Raw genomic sequence first — 12,558 nt, forward strand, 5'->3', positions numbered from 1 at the left:
TCATGTGATGGCCTCCATGGGTCTCCCGTGGGACTGTCATGGAAACAGAGCCTTAAACCCGTAGGATGAAGTCCTTAGAAGCAAGGCTCACTTTGATTTTCCGTTGTTTTTGTATGCAACGTTCATTGAATTTCTGATTGCACCTAAGTGGATGTGGACCTATTTTTTGTTTATTAATTCAAATATTTCCAGCCCACTAGTGCTTCCCAGACAATGCATAGCAGGGGAAAAACAAATTAACATATTAAAAACAGATTAAAATACTTCTTAAAAGTCTCACAAATATACATACTTTAAAATTTACACAAAATCTATTTTTAATTGTAGGTACTAAAGAGGAAATAAAATGTTGTAGCCTCAGCAATCTACTAGAAGTGAAAAGGGGATCATGGCACAATTAAGATTTGTACTTTGTACAGCTTATTCAAAGTTCAGACTAAAATCCAGAAAAATAATTACATGTGAGTCTGAGGCCCCTTCTACACTACCATATAATTCAGATTATCTGCTTTGAACTGGATTATATGAGTTTACTCCGCCATATAATCCAGGTCAAAGCAGATAATCTAGATTTGCTATGACAGTGTAGAAGGGGCCTAAGATGTCCCGTTTGATTAAATGTAATGAACTGAAATAAATAAGTAGGGGGTGACATGGGAAGTGAAGTCTTTGTCAAACCACTGTTTCTTTAAAACAATTCCCTATCTCTGACCAAATATTATGAAGGAGGCATAAACTAGCTAAACCACAGGAACCCATCACTCATATTTCCAATGGTACAGTCATGTGGTTTACTGTAAGCATTCAGTTTGTGAGGTAGTGTTGAGAACCATAAATGAAAGAAAATTGAATAAGGTTTTACAAAATGCTGTACCATGAGATAATTTATAATTTAACAACTTTTCCAGGATGAATATAGGTCCTTTCGATCATGCCAGCTTTTTAAGCAGCAAAATTTTTTTTTTTGGCAGCACAGTCTTCCTACCTGTGTCAGTTTCTGATTTTATTTAATCACTTATTTATTGCATTTGTATGCTAGTTTTCTCCCAGACTGGGACCCCAGACAGGTTCCAAGACAATTAAAAATATCGACAATAAGATTTTAAAAAATCAAAAGTTCATAACAACTCATCAGGAACTAAAAAGAATACTTCTAGGAAATGCATTGGGAGGAAGAAATATTGAAATTCAGTAGGCTGATCTGAAGTGTAGTTTTTCTTCCTTATGAGTAATACAGAGTGTTCCTCTTTTAACATCAAGCTTGTCTATAAAGACCTCTGCCTTTGAGAATATGTCTATAGGTCCAGGATTATAAATTATGCTTGTACAGTGTAAAACACCTGTAGTTTTATAGTATCACATCCTTTATCCAAATCCAGGTATTGTACAGCTGATTGATTTTATATCTGCCAGCTTCTTATCTCATTGTGCAACAAGGATATGTCTACTAACTAAATGATTATGTTGGTACATGGATAAATAGTTGGCACTGACAAATAGTTCTGCATCATCTAACCATTTGTCATTGCATGACTAAAATCCTATAGGTTGGACTGAATGATTTCATGGTGCTCTTCTAGACAAGATTAAACTCGGCACATATGAAAATGGTAAATCAATGTGTAAATAAATCCAACTGATTCAACAGCTCTGTTCTAGTTCATGGTATACATAATCTTCAAGGCACCACAAGGTCCATTGTTTTGCCACAATAAATTACCAGTAACACGGTTTAGCTCAGTTTCCAAGCTATGGCATGGTCACATATTTTCTATTTATTTATTTATTACAAATATTTATATCCTGCCCTTCTCACCCCCGAGGGGGGACTCAGGGCAGCATACAACCAAGTATAATACAGAGTATATAAAAACAATTACACTTAAAACAATAACATTAATTAAAACATCTATATAAATATGCATTCAGAGGTGCGTTACGAGTCATAATCCAGGTCTGTCAGATCTTCATCATAAATTCATTACAGTTAATGCTGCATCTTTCGCTCAAAAGGCTGGCCCCATAACCAAGTTTTAAGGTTTTTTTTACAAAAAGACAGGAGAAAGGGAGCCTGCCTAATCTCATTAGGGAGGGCATTCCACAGATGAGGGGCCACCACTAAAAAGGCCAGTCGCGCTTGCGAGGATGGTGGGATCAAGAGCAAGGCCTCCCCTGAAGATCTTAAACTGCAAGGTGGGTCATAGAGGACAAGTAAGCTGGGCCAGAACCATTTAGCGCTTTATAGGCTAAAGCCAGCACTTTGAATTGTGCTCAGTAGCAGATTGGTAGCCAGTTGAGATGACATAACAGAGGAGTGGTATGCTCCCTGTACGCCGTTCCAGTTAGCAGCCTGGCTGCCACTCGTTGGACTAGTTGGAGCTTCCAAACAATCTTCAAAGGCAGCCCCACATAGAGTGCATTGCAGTAATCTATTTGGGATAGAATCATAGAATCCTAAAGTTGGAAGAGACCTCAAGGGCCACCCAGTCCAACCCCCTGCTAAGAAGCAGGAAAATCGCATTCAAAGCACCCCCAACAGATGGCCATCCAGCCTCTGCTTAAAAGCCTCCAAAGAAGGAGCCTCCACCACACTCCGTGGCAGAGAGTTCCACTGCCAAACATCTCTCACAATGAGGAAGTTCTTCCTAATGTTCAGGTGGAATCTCCCTTCCTGAAGTTTGAAGCCATTGTCCTATTCTCCAGGGCAGCAACAAGAGTGTGGCCAAGTCAGGCTTCCCAAGGTATGGGCGAACTGGCACACATGTTTTAACTGTGCAAAGGCTCCCCTAGCCACTATGGAGAACTGGAGCTCCAGGCTCAACGATGAATCTAGGATCACCCCCAAGCTGCGAACCTGCATCTTCAGGAGGAGTGTAACCCCATCCAGCACAGGCTGTAACCCTAGGCCCTGTTCGGCCTTACGACTGACTAGGAGGACCTCTGTCTTGTCTGGATTCAATTTCAATTTGTTCACCCTCATCCAGTCCGACACAGCTGGGGGATTTTTTTCCCGATAAAGCCTGGGGGATTTTTTCCATACAGAATTTCCTTGTGCATTAGAATCCATACCTGCAAATATATGTAGATCAAAGTCAATGTTTGACAGCAGATCCAAATGTGAAACCATGAGCTGTTGCTGAAGAACTTCAGTGTGGTGTGTATGCAAGAGTTAGGCAGAAACCTGAACAAGACAGCAAAGTCACTTATTTGAAGCCATTGATGCAATATGTTTGCAGCAACACCTTTCTGCTAGGAGACAATAAGCTTCACTCTGTGTACTGTTGTTTGGCAAGGCTGGCAGGGTGAATACAGACATTTGTTCAGCTTTCTGTGTTTACTGACCTCCGGGAAGAAAAGAACTTGATAAATCCTCATTTGTGTTTGCATTGCATAATCCGCAAGAAAGCAAACTGGCCACCTGTTGATAGGCTTGTAGTTCTCAGTAATGAGGAAATTTCTGGGGGAAATATGATTTACCATATAGAATTTATCACTCTAATAACAAATTTGCCAAAAGAGGCACTTAGCAAATGGCTAATGCCTAGCACTTTTATACTCATAATGAATGTGTCATTCAGATTCTGGAATGCTTTGGTATATGCTGAACTTTCTCAAAGAACTCCTCACCCTTTTCTTGCTGATGTTAGGTGGCACAAGCAGCACATTGTCTCAGAAACTGTATTAGCCAACCACTCCATTCCCTAAAACAATATAGTAAAAATAAGAAGATTTTGGTTTAATATCAGAAACAGCCGGAAATATTCAAATTGATCTGATGGGAAAGGAGTTCATTTTAAAAGACTCCTTACAATGGTCTAGGCCAGATGTTCTCAACCTGGGGTCCCCAGATGTTTTTGGCCTGTAACTCCCAGAAATCCCAGCCAGTTTACCAGCTGTTAGGATTTCTGGGAGTTGAAGGCCAACAACATTTGGGGACCCCAGGCTGAGAACCACTGTTCTAGACCTTGACACAATTATGGCAACGTGCTATGACAGGGCCAGATTACAAATGGTACTGCACTGGTACTTTCCCATTATATAAGATTGCTCCAAAGTTCTGTACTGGTGCTAAAAGGGGGAAAGGGTGCAGCTCACAGTTTGTTTGTTTAATGTATAACCTCTTCCCTGAATGGGACCCACACAAAACAGCTCACAACGAGGGGCAAGAATCAAAAACTGGTAGTAACAAATCAAAATGCATCAGCAAGAATGGCTTGCTTCCTATCTTTCCTATTCACTTTCCAAATATCTCAGTGTTTCTGCTCTCCTCAGCATTTTGTGTCTGATAAGAAAAATGCATGACCCCAAGTCTCATTGAAACAACAGGGATTAAAATGGTTTCATGTGGAAACCATTTTATGCATTATCTATAAATGAGGAAACCCTAGAACAGCTCACAAACATACACAAAAGGGTCTTTTTGGAACTGTTCCAGGAACGGTTCCATGCTCACATCACTGTTTGTTCCTTCCTGATAATAGAACGGATCTCCTTTTTGCTGGTTGCACAGGTGACCCATGCTGCCATCACAGACACAATAGCAATGGCCAGGCCTTTGGATGCAGCTCCTTGGCTGGTGAGGAGTGGGAGGAACAATCCCTTCTTGCTGTGCTGATCACTGCAAGGAAAGGGAGGTGACTGGAATAATCCGGAGTATCCCCTGACTTTGCCAAAAGTGAGATTCGGGCCCTCCTACACAGCTGTATACAATCCAGATTATCTGCTTTGAAGTGGATTATATGACTGTGTAGATCCAGATAATACAGTTCAAAGCATATCATGTGGATTATCTGATTTGATAATCTGGATTATATGGCAGTGTAGAAGGGGCCAAAGTCAGTTTAAAGACAAAACAACAACTCCAGAATATTTGTTGGAAGCCACTGTGCATTATGGAGGGTGTCAGCAGTGCATTCAAGTGAGTATGGGTTTTTGGCCCATATCGACAAGACTTTTTTCAAGCATTTCAAGACCTGGAAATCTCTGAGCGGAACAATGACACTGGATTTCCATTTTTAATGCAACATCTTGCAGTTCTCATTTGAGCTCCAGTGTTCAGAAAGCTATGTCTCAAACACCAGAAACCAATCTTTCTTTCACTCTTTCCCATTTGAAAGAAAGTGACACATTGATAAAGATAGGTTTTTATTGTATTACATATAAGATGTAGCTATTAGTTAGCTATAAATGAATGTGTGAAAAAGTTGACAAAGAGCTGTGCTTCCTCTACTTACAGGCCTTCATGATATTCCTGAATTGCACAACAATTGATTTTCTTTCAAAGCATTTAAGGCTTTCATTTGTCAAGATAAGAACAAGGACAAATGTTAAGGAAGTTCCACTCATATTACACCCGATTACAAGTGTCATCTTAGGTCATGATGGCTTAACTAAAGAACCTATTTTAAACATTTCTCGGATTTTCTTTGACACGAGTTCCTCTTTGATCACACAGCATGATTTTAGCTTCTGAGAATGTGTCCAAAGTTTCAATAATAGTAAACCTCTCTAAAAATTGGTATTTGAGTCAAAGATAGGAGGAAGAGGTTTTGTCTGTCATTCTCATTTAATTTGGAATAGCACTTTCTAAAAATATCAATGCAGCAGCAATTTTGGGTAAAATTATCATGAGTTGGTGGGTGGGTGATTCTTGCATTTGATAACAAGATAATTTTAACTTGCATTTTATTTGTGAATTTTAACCTGCATTTTAACTGTGTCTATTCTCTTATATGTATTTTATCTTGGGTTCTGTCTCTCCATTTTAAGGAGAGATAGGTAATACAATTATTATTATTATTATTATTAATATTAATATTATTATTGACCTGCTTGATATTCCCTCAGCTTAGATCTGTGAATCCCACAAGTTTGTTTCTCCTTTTTCTTCTTTCATATCAGGTTCAAGACTCTTTCAATATGTGTGTGTGTCTATGTGGAGGTGTTTCATGGGAATTTGGGCATATTAAGGTACACTCTCTAATGTACATGTACTTATACTCTTTTTCTTTTTTCTGTATACATTTCCCCATAAAGTGTGTTTTTTTGCAAAGAATGTGAACAATATTGATGGGAAGAAGTGTTTCAGTCTGGTGCATTTGTGTGCACTTAGTATTTATGATTCAAAAAGGATCCAAAACTTCAATTTTCCTTACAATGAACATAATGGTTTCATAGAATCATAGAATCATAGAATAGTAGAGTTGGAAGAGACCTCATGGGCCATCCAGTCCAACCCCCTGCCAAGAAGCAGGAAATCGCATTCAAAGCACCCCCGACAGATGGCCATCCAGCCTCTGCTTAAAAGCCTCCAAGGAAGGAGCCTCCACCACAGCCCCGGGGAGAGAGTTCCACTGCCGAACAGCCCTCACAGTGAGGAAGTTCTTCCTGATGTTCAGGTGGAATCTCCTTTCCTGTAGTTTGAAGCCATTGTTCCGTGTCCTAGTCTGCAGGGCAGCAGAAAACAAGCCTGCTCCCTCCTCCCTATGACTTCCCTTCACGTATTTGTACATGGCTATCATGTCTCCTCTCAGCCTTCTCTTCTGCAGGCTAAACATGCCCAGCTCTTTAAGCCGCTCCTCATAGGGCTTGTTCTCCAGACCCTTAATCATTTTAGTCGCCCTCCTCTGGACGCTTTCCAGCTTGTCAACATCTCCCTTCAACTGTGGTGCCCAAAATTGGACACAGTATTCCAGTTGTGGTCTGACCAAGGCAGAATAGAGGGGGAGCAGGACTTCCCTGGATCTAGACGCTATTCCCCTATTGATGCAGGCCAGAATCCCGTTGGCTTTTTTAGCTGCTGCATCACATTGTTGGCTCATGTTTAACTTGTTGTCCACGAGGACTCCAAGGTCTTTTTCGCACACACTGCTGTCAAGCCAGGCGTCCCCCATTCTGTATCTTTGATTTCCATTTTTTCTGCCGAAATGAAGTATCTTGATTTGTCCCTGTTGAACTTCATTTTGTTAGTTTCGGCCCATCTCTCTAGTCTGTCAAGATCATTTTGAATTCTGCTCCTGTCTTCTGGAGTGTTAGCTATCCCTCCCAGTTTTGTGTCGTCTGCAAACTTGATGATCGTGCCTTCTAACCCTTCGTCTAAGTCGTTAATAAAGATGTTGAACAGAACCGGGCCCAGGACGGAGCCCTGCGGCACTCCACTTGTCACTTCTTTCCATGATGAAGATGACGCATTGGTGAGCACCCTTTGGGTTCGTTCGCTTAGCCAATTGCAGATCCACCTAACCGTAGTTTTGTCTAGCCCACATTTTACTAGTTTATTTGCCAGAAGGTCGTGGGGGACTTTGTCGAAGGCCTTACTGAAATCCAGGTACGCTACATCCACAGCATTCCCTGTATCGACCCAACTCGTAACTCTATCGAAAAAAGAGATCAGATTAGTCTGGCATGACTTGTTTTTGGTAAATCCGTGTTGACTATTAGCAATGACCGCATTTGTTTCTAAGTGTTCGCAGACCACTTCCTTGATGATCTTTTCCAGAATCTTGCCTGTTATCGATGTGAGGCTGACCGGACGGTAATTGTTTGGGTCGTTCTTTTTTCCCTTCTTGAAGATAGGGACCACATTCGCCCTCCTCCAATCTGCTGGGACTTCTCCCGTTCTCCAAGAACTCTCGAAGATAATTGCTAGTGGTTCTGAAATAACTTCCGCTAATTCCTTCAATACTCTTGGATGTAGCTGATCTGGCCCTGGGGACTTGAATTCGTTTAGAGAGGCCAGGTGTTCCTGGACAACTTGTTTCCCTATTTGGGGTTGGAGTTCCCCCAATCCTTCGCCCATTCCATGTTGCTGAGGTTGAAGATGGCTTTCTTTTTGTGAGAAGACCGAGGCAAAGAAGGCATTGAGCAGTTCTGCCTTTTCCCTGTCCCCTGTCGCCATCACCCCATCTTCTCCTTGCAGAGGCCCTATCGCCTCCTTTTTCTTCCTTTTTCTACCAACGTAAGCAAAAAAGCCTTTTTTGTTGTTTTTTATGTCCCTGGCAAGCCTGAGCTCATTTTGTGCTTTAGCCTTGCGAACCTTTTCCCTACAGGTGTTGGCTATACGTTTGAATTCTTCTTTGGTGATTTCTCCCCTTTTCCACTTCTTGTGCATGTCACTTTTGAGCTTTAGCTCAGTTAGAAGTTCTTTGGACATCCATTCTGGCTTCTTTGCACTTGTCTTATTTTTCTTCTTTGTTGGCACTGTTTGCATTTGCGCCTTGAGTATTTCACTTTTGAAAAACTCCCATCCATCCTTAACTCCCTTGTTTTTTAATATTGGTGTCCATGGAATGCCGCTCAGTAATTCCTTCATTTTTTGGAAGTCAGCTCTCTTAAAGTCGAGAATGCGTGTTTGACTTGTCTTAGTTTCAGCATTCCTTTGTATTGCAAACTCCAGGAGCACATGGTCACTTGCCCCTAAGGATCCAACCACTTCAACTGTATTGATCAGGTCTTCCACATTTGTTAAGATTAGATCAAGAGTTGCTGATCCTCTTGTTGCCTCTTCTACCTTCTGGACCATAAAGTTGTCTGCAAGGCAAGTGAGGAATTTGTTGGACTTTGTACTCTTGGCTGAGTTTGTTTTCCAGCAGATATCGGAATAATTGAAATCGCCCATGACTACTATATCTCTTCTTTGTGCCTGTTTGGTCAGCTGTTGACAGAAGGCTTCATCAAGTCCTTCATCCTGACTCGGAGGTCTGTAGTAGACACCCACAACAAGATCTTTTTGAGTCCCGGTTCCCTTGATTCTTATCCAGATGCTTTCTAGCTGGTTTCCCAGATTACAGTCTTGCATTTCTTCTGCAACGTAACTGTTTTTGACATATAAAGCTACTCCCCCTCCTCTCCTTTTTGTTCTATTTCTGTGAAAGAGGTTATAGCCCTCAATGGCTACATTCCAGTGATGGGAGTCATCCCACCAGGTTTCAGTGATGCCTATGACATCGTATGTGTGGTGCTGTGCTAAGAGTTGGAGTTCGTCTTGCTTATTTCCCATGCTCTGAGCATTGGTGTAAAGACATGTAAGCCCCTGTGACCTCCCCTTGAGCTGTTTATTTGGGATTATTGTGCTCTCCGTACTTGGTCCTTGCTGTGTTTGTGCAACCCTCCGTTTAGCCTTTTGGCGGTTCCCTGTGGTTGTGGGTAATACAGTGTTCGCCAGGCTGTTGTTCCCCTCCCCCAGTGGATCTAGTTTAAAGTGCGCCTGATGAGGTTTGTGAGTCTGTGTGCAAAAAGATGTTTTCCTGCTTGTGTGAGATGCACCCCATCACTTGCCAATAGGCCATCCTCCTGGAAGAGTAGACCATGGTCAAGGAAGCCAAAATGCTCCTCTTGGCACCATTTTCTGAGCCAGTTATTGACCTGTACTATTTTTCCGGCCCTTGTAGAGCCGTGTCCTACAACGGGGAGGAGGGATGAAAAGATCACATGTACATTATACAGTTTTAGCTTTGTTCCCAGAGCTCGAAAATCATTTGTGATCTTTTGAAAAGTATGCCTAGCGGTGTCATTGGTACCTACATGAATCAACATAAGGTGGGGAGGGTGATGGGGCTTTAGGAGCCTGCTGAGCCTCTGAGTGATATGGTGTATTTTTGCCCCCGGGAGGCAGCATGTTTCTCGAGCCATCCCATCCGGTCTGGAAATGATGGCTTCCGTTCCTCTAAGGAGGGAGTCACCTACTACCAAGACCTGTTTCCTTTGAGGATTGACCGGGTCCCTTTTGTGCAAGACAGTGTGTATGTCCCCTGAAGAGTGTTCCTGTTGAAGTGAATCATGCAGGTGTAAAGTGTTGTCCTCCTCCTCAACATCCCCAGTGCATTCATCAATGACAATCCATTGAGATACATCCGAGAGCCCATTACTCTCCCAAGGATGTTCCTGTTGCTCCTGGTCTACGATTGGGGATGGAGCATTTGCATGATTACATAAGTGTGAATGTGGTGATGCACTGTCCCCGTCCGGGCTATCCCCTGCGCATTGATCAAGGGTGGCCCACTGAGTGGTATCTAAGAAACTGTGGTCCTCCACAAGATGTGTTTCCTGATTGTATGTTAATGGTGTTAGAATTTCAAATCTGTTGTGTAAATGCAGCTGAGCAGAGGAGTTCTGCGGAGGCTGCCTGTTCCTGTGTCTCCTTCTATGGGTGACCTCCTTCCAAGCCTGAGGGTTGTCTACCTGTGAGTTGATCTCCCCATAAGGTTCCTGATCATGTTCATGGTGGTGTTGGTGTGATGCAGGCTGCAGATCTACAGCAGTGTGTTGTGCAGTGTCCAAGAAGAGCTCGAGTGCCTGAATGTCCTTAAGGGTCTTAATACGGTGCTCGAGCTGTTGGATCCTCTGCTCCATCAGAGTCATCTGTTTGCATTTGGAGCAGATGTAGTTGACTAGTTTTTGTGTGAAAAAGCAGAACATGCCACAGCTGGTGCATGTGGTGGCAAGTATTTGCTGTTGGTCCATCTCTTGGTGAGTGAAGTGACCGAGGAGGATTGTGTGTGTTATGGGCAGAATGCTATCCCCTTCCTGTGTGTGTATTTTTAAAGTTGTTTTGTTTATTGTATATACTGTAAGAATGTGTTTTACTGTAGTGGTGGGTTCGCGAGCGCCGTCAGGTTTTTAAGGAAATATTAGACAGGCCTTACCTAAACCAAGGAGCAAGCTGCTTTCCTGCTTCCTCTCCTCACCTCTGCGTGAACTCTGGCTCAGAAAGCTTCAACAGGAAGCCAACACTTTCAATAACAATAGCCTTGCCTCACCTTCCAAACAATGGCAGAACAGCAAGCCTTAATTACAGCTAGCCCACACTCAAGAATCAGCCCAGACTCAGGTTTTTAAAGGTAAAAGAGTCCAACAAACACAGGTTTTTAAGGCTTTTAAGGCTGTCTAAGAAAAGAGTAGGCAATCTAAGAAAAGAGTGCACACTCTCAGGTTTTTAAGGAATTATTAGACAGGCCTTACCTAAACCAAGGAGCAAGCTGCTTTCCTGCTTCCTCTCCTCACCTCTGCGTGAACTCTGGCTCAGAAAGCTTCAACAGGAAGCCAACACTTTCAATAACAATAGCCTTGCCTCACCTTCCAAACAATGGCAGAACAGCAAGCCTTAATTACAGCTAGCCCACACTCAAGAATCAGCCCAGACTCAGGTTTTTAAAGGTAAAAGAGTCCAACAAACACAGGTTTTTAAGGCTTTTAAGGCTGTCTAAGAAAAGAGTAGGCAATCTAAGAAAAGAGTGCACACTCTCAGGTTTTTAAGGAATTATTAGACAGGCCTTACCTAAACCAAGGAGCAAGCTGCTTTCCTGCTTCCTCTCCTCACCTCTGCGTGAACTCTGGCTCAGAAAGCTTCAACAGGAAGCCAACACTTTCAATAACAATAGCCTTGCCTCACCTTCCAAACAATGGCAGAACAGCAAGCCTTAATTACAGCTAGCCCACACTCAAGAATCAGCCCAGACTCAGGTTTTTAAAGGTAAAAGAGTCCAACAAACACAGGTTTTTAAGGCTTTTAAGGCTGTCTAAGAAAAGAGTAGGCAATCTAAGAAAAGAGTGCACACTCTCAGGTTTTTAAGGAATTATTAGACAGGCCTTACCTAAACCAAGGAGCAAGCTGCTTTCCTGCTTCCTCTCCTCACCTCTGCGTGAACTCTGGCTCAGAAAGCTTCAACAGGAAGCCAACACTTTCAATAACAATAGCCTTGCCTCACCTTCCAAACAAGAATTCTATGTTTAAGAATTCTATGCTAATCAAGGATTCTGAGACTTTTTATATTCTGCAGAAAATCTAATCTTGACACCAGAAAAATTAAATGAACCATGTCAAAAGTAGAAAGCATTAAGAATCTACTTTGTCCCATGTTTATCTTTACTTTCCATTTGCTTGCCTACAGTGGATACTTGTCATCCTTTGAGGTTTGGTTGCAGGAGCTCATGGATGATCCATAGATGCTCAAGTCCTATTATATGCAATGGCATAGTGAAATGGTGTCTCTTTTAATAAAATGACAAAATTAAGGTTTTGTGTATTTAAAAAGTATTTTAAGTTTTTTTAAAAGAAACACTTCCAAGGTGTTTATAGTGTGATCTATAGGGGCAGAGGGTGTTTAAAACAAATTAAAATAAGTTTGGGACAAATTACCGAGGAACTATATGAAAAATTGCAAATGAAGTTACGGGATTTCAAAGCGGAGTGCTTCATGCCAAGATGAGGCAAATTTTTTCCAAGAATTCCACAATTATAAAGAAATCAGCTCAAGAAGGAAACTTATAAAAAGTTCTTATTGGAATTTGTTTCTTTGATTGGATGAGAAAAACAGAGCTACCATTCCTTTTTTTGAAGCTGACTTATTACCGTTACTTATGCACATAACACTTTATTATACTGAAAACATTTTTCCATATGAACCAGATTTTAAGGGAGGACGCTTGCTAGTAAACAGAGTTTACTCAACACATTTCTTTAGAAAGAATATGCACAGTTTGACACATGGTTTTTCTGTAGTCCTTCCCTGCTAACTGCAAAGAAAAGCACTTTGCACCTTTTACAGAGTTGGTTTTACA

Source organism: Anolis carolinensis, chromosome 2 (assembly GCF_035594765.1).
Source record: "Anolis carolinensis isolate JA03-04 chromosome 2, rAnoCar3.1.pri, whole genome shotgun sequence".
NCBI classification, from domain to species: domain Eukaryota; kingdom Metazoa; phylum Chordata; class Lepidosauria; order Squamata; family Dactyloidae; genus Anolis; species Anolis carolinensis.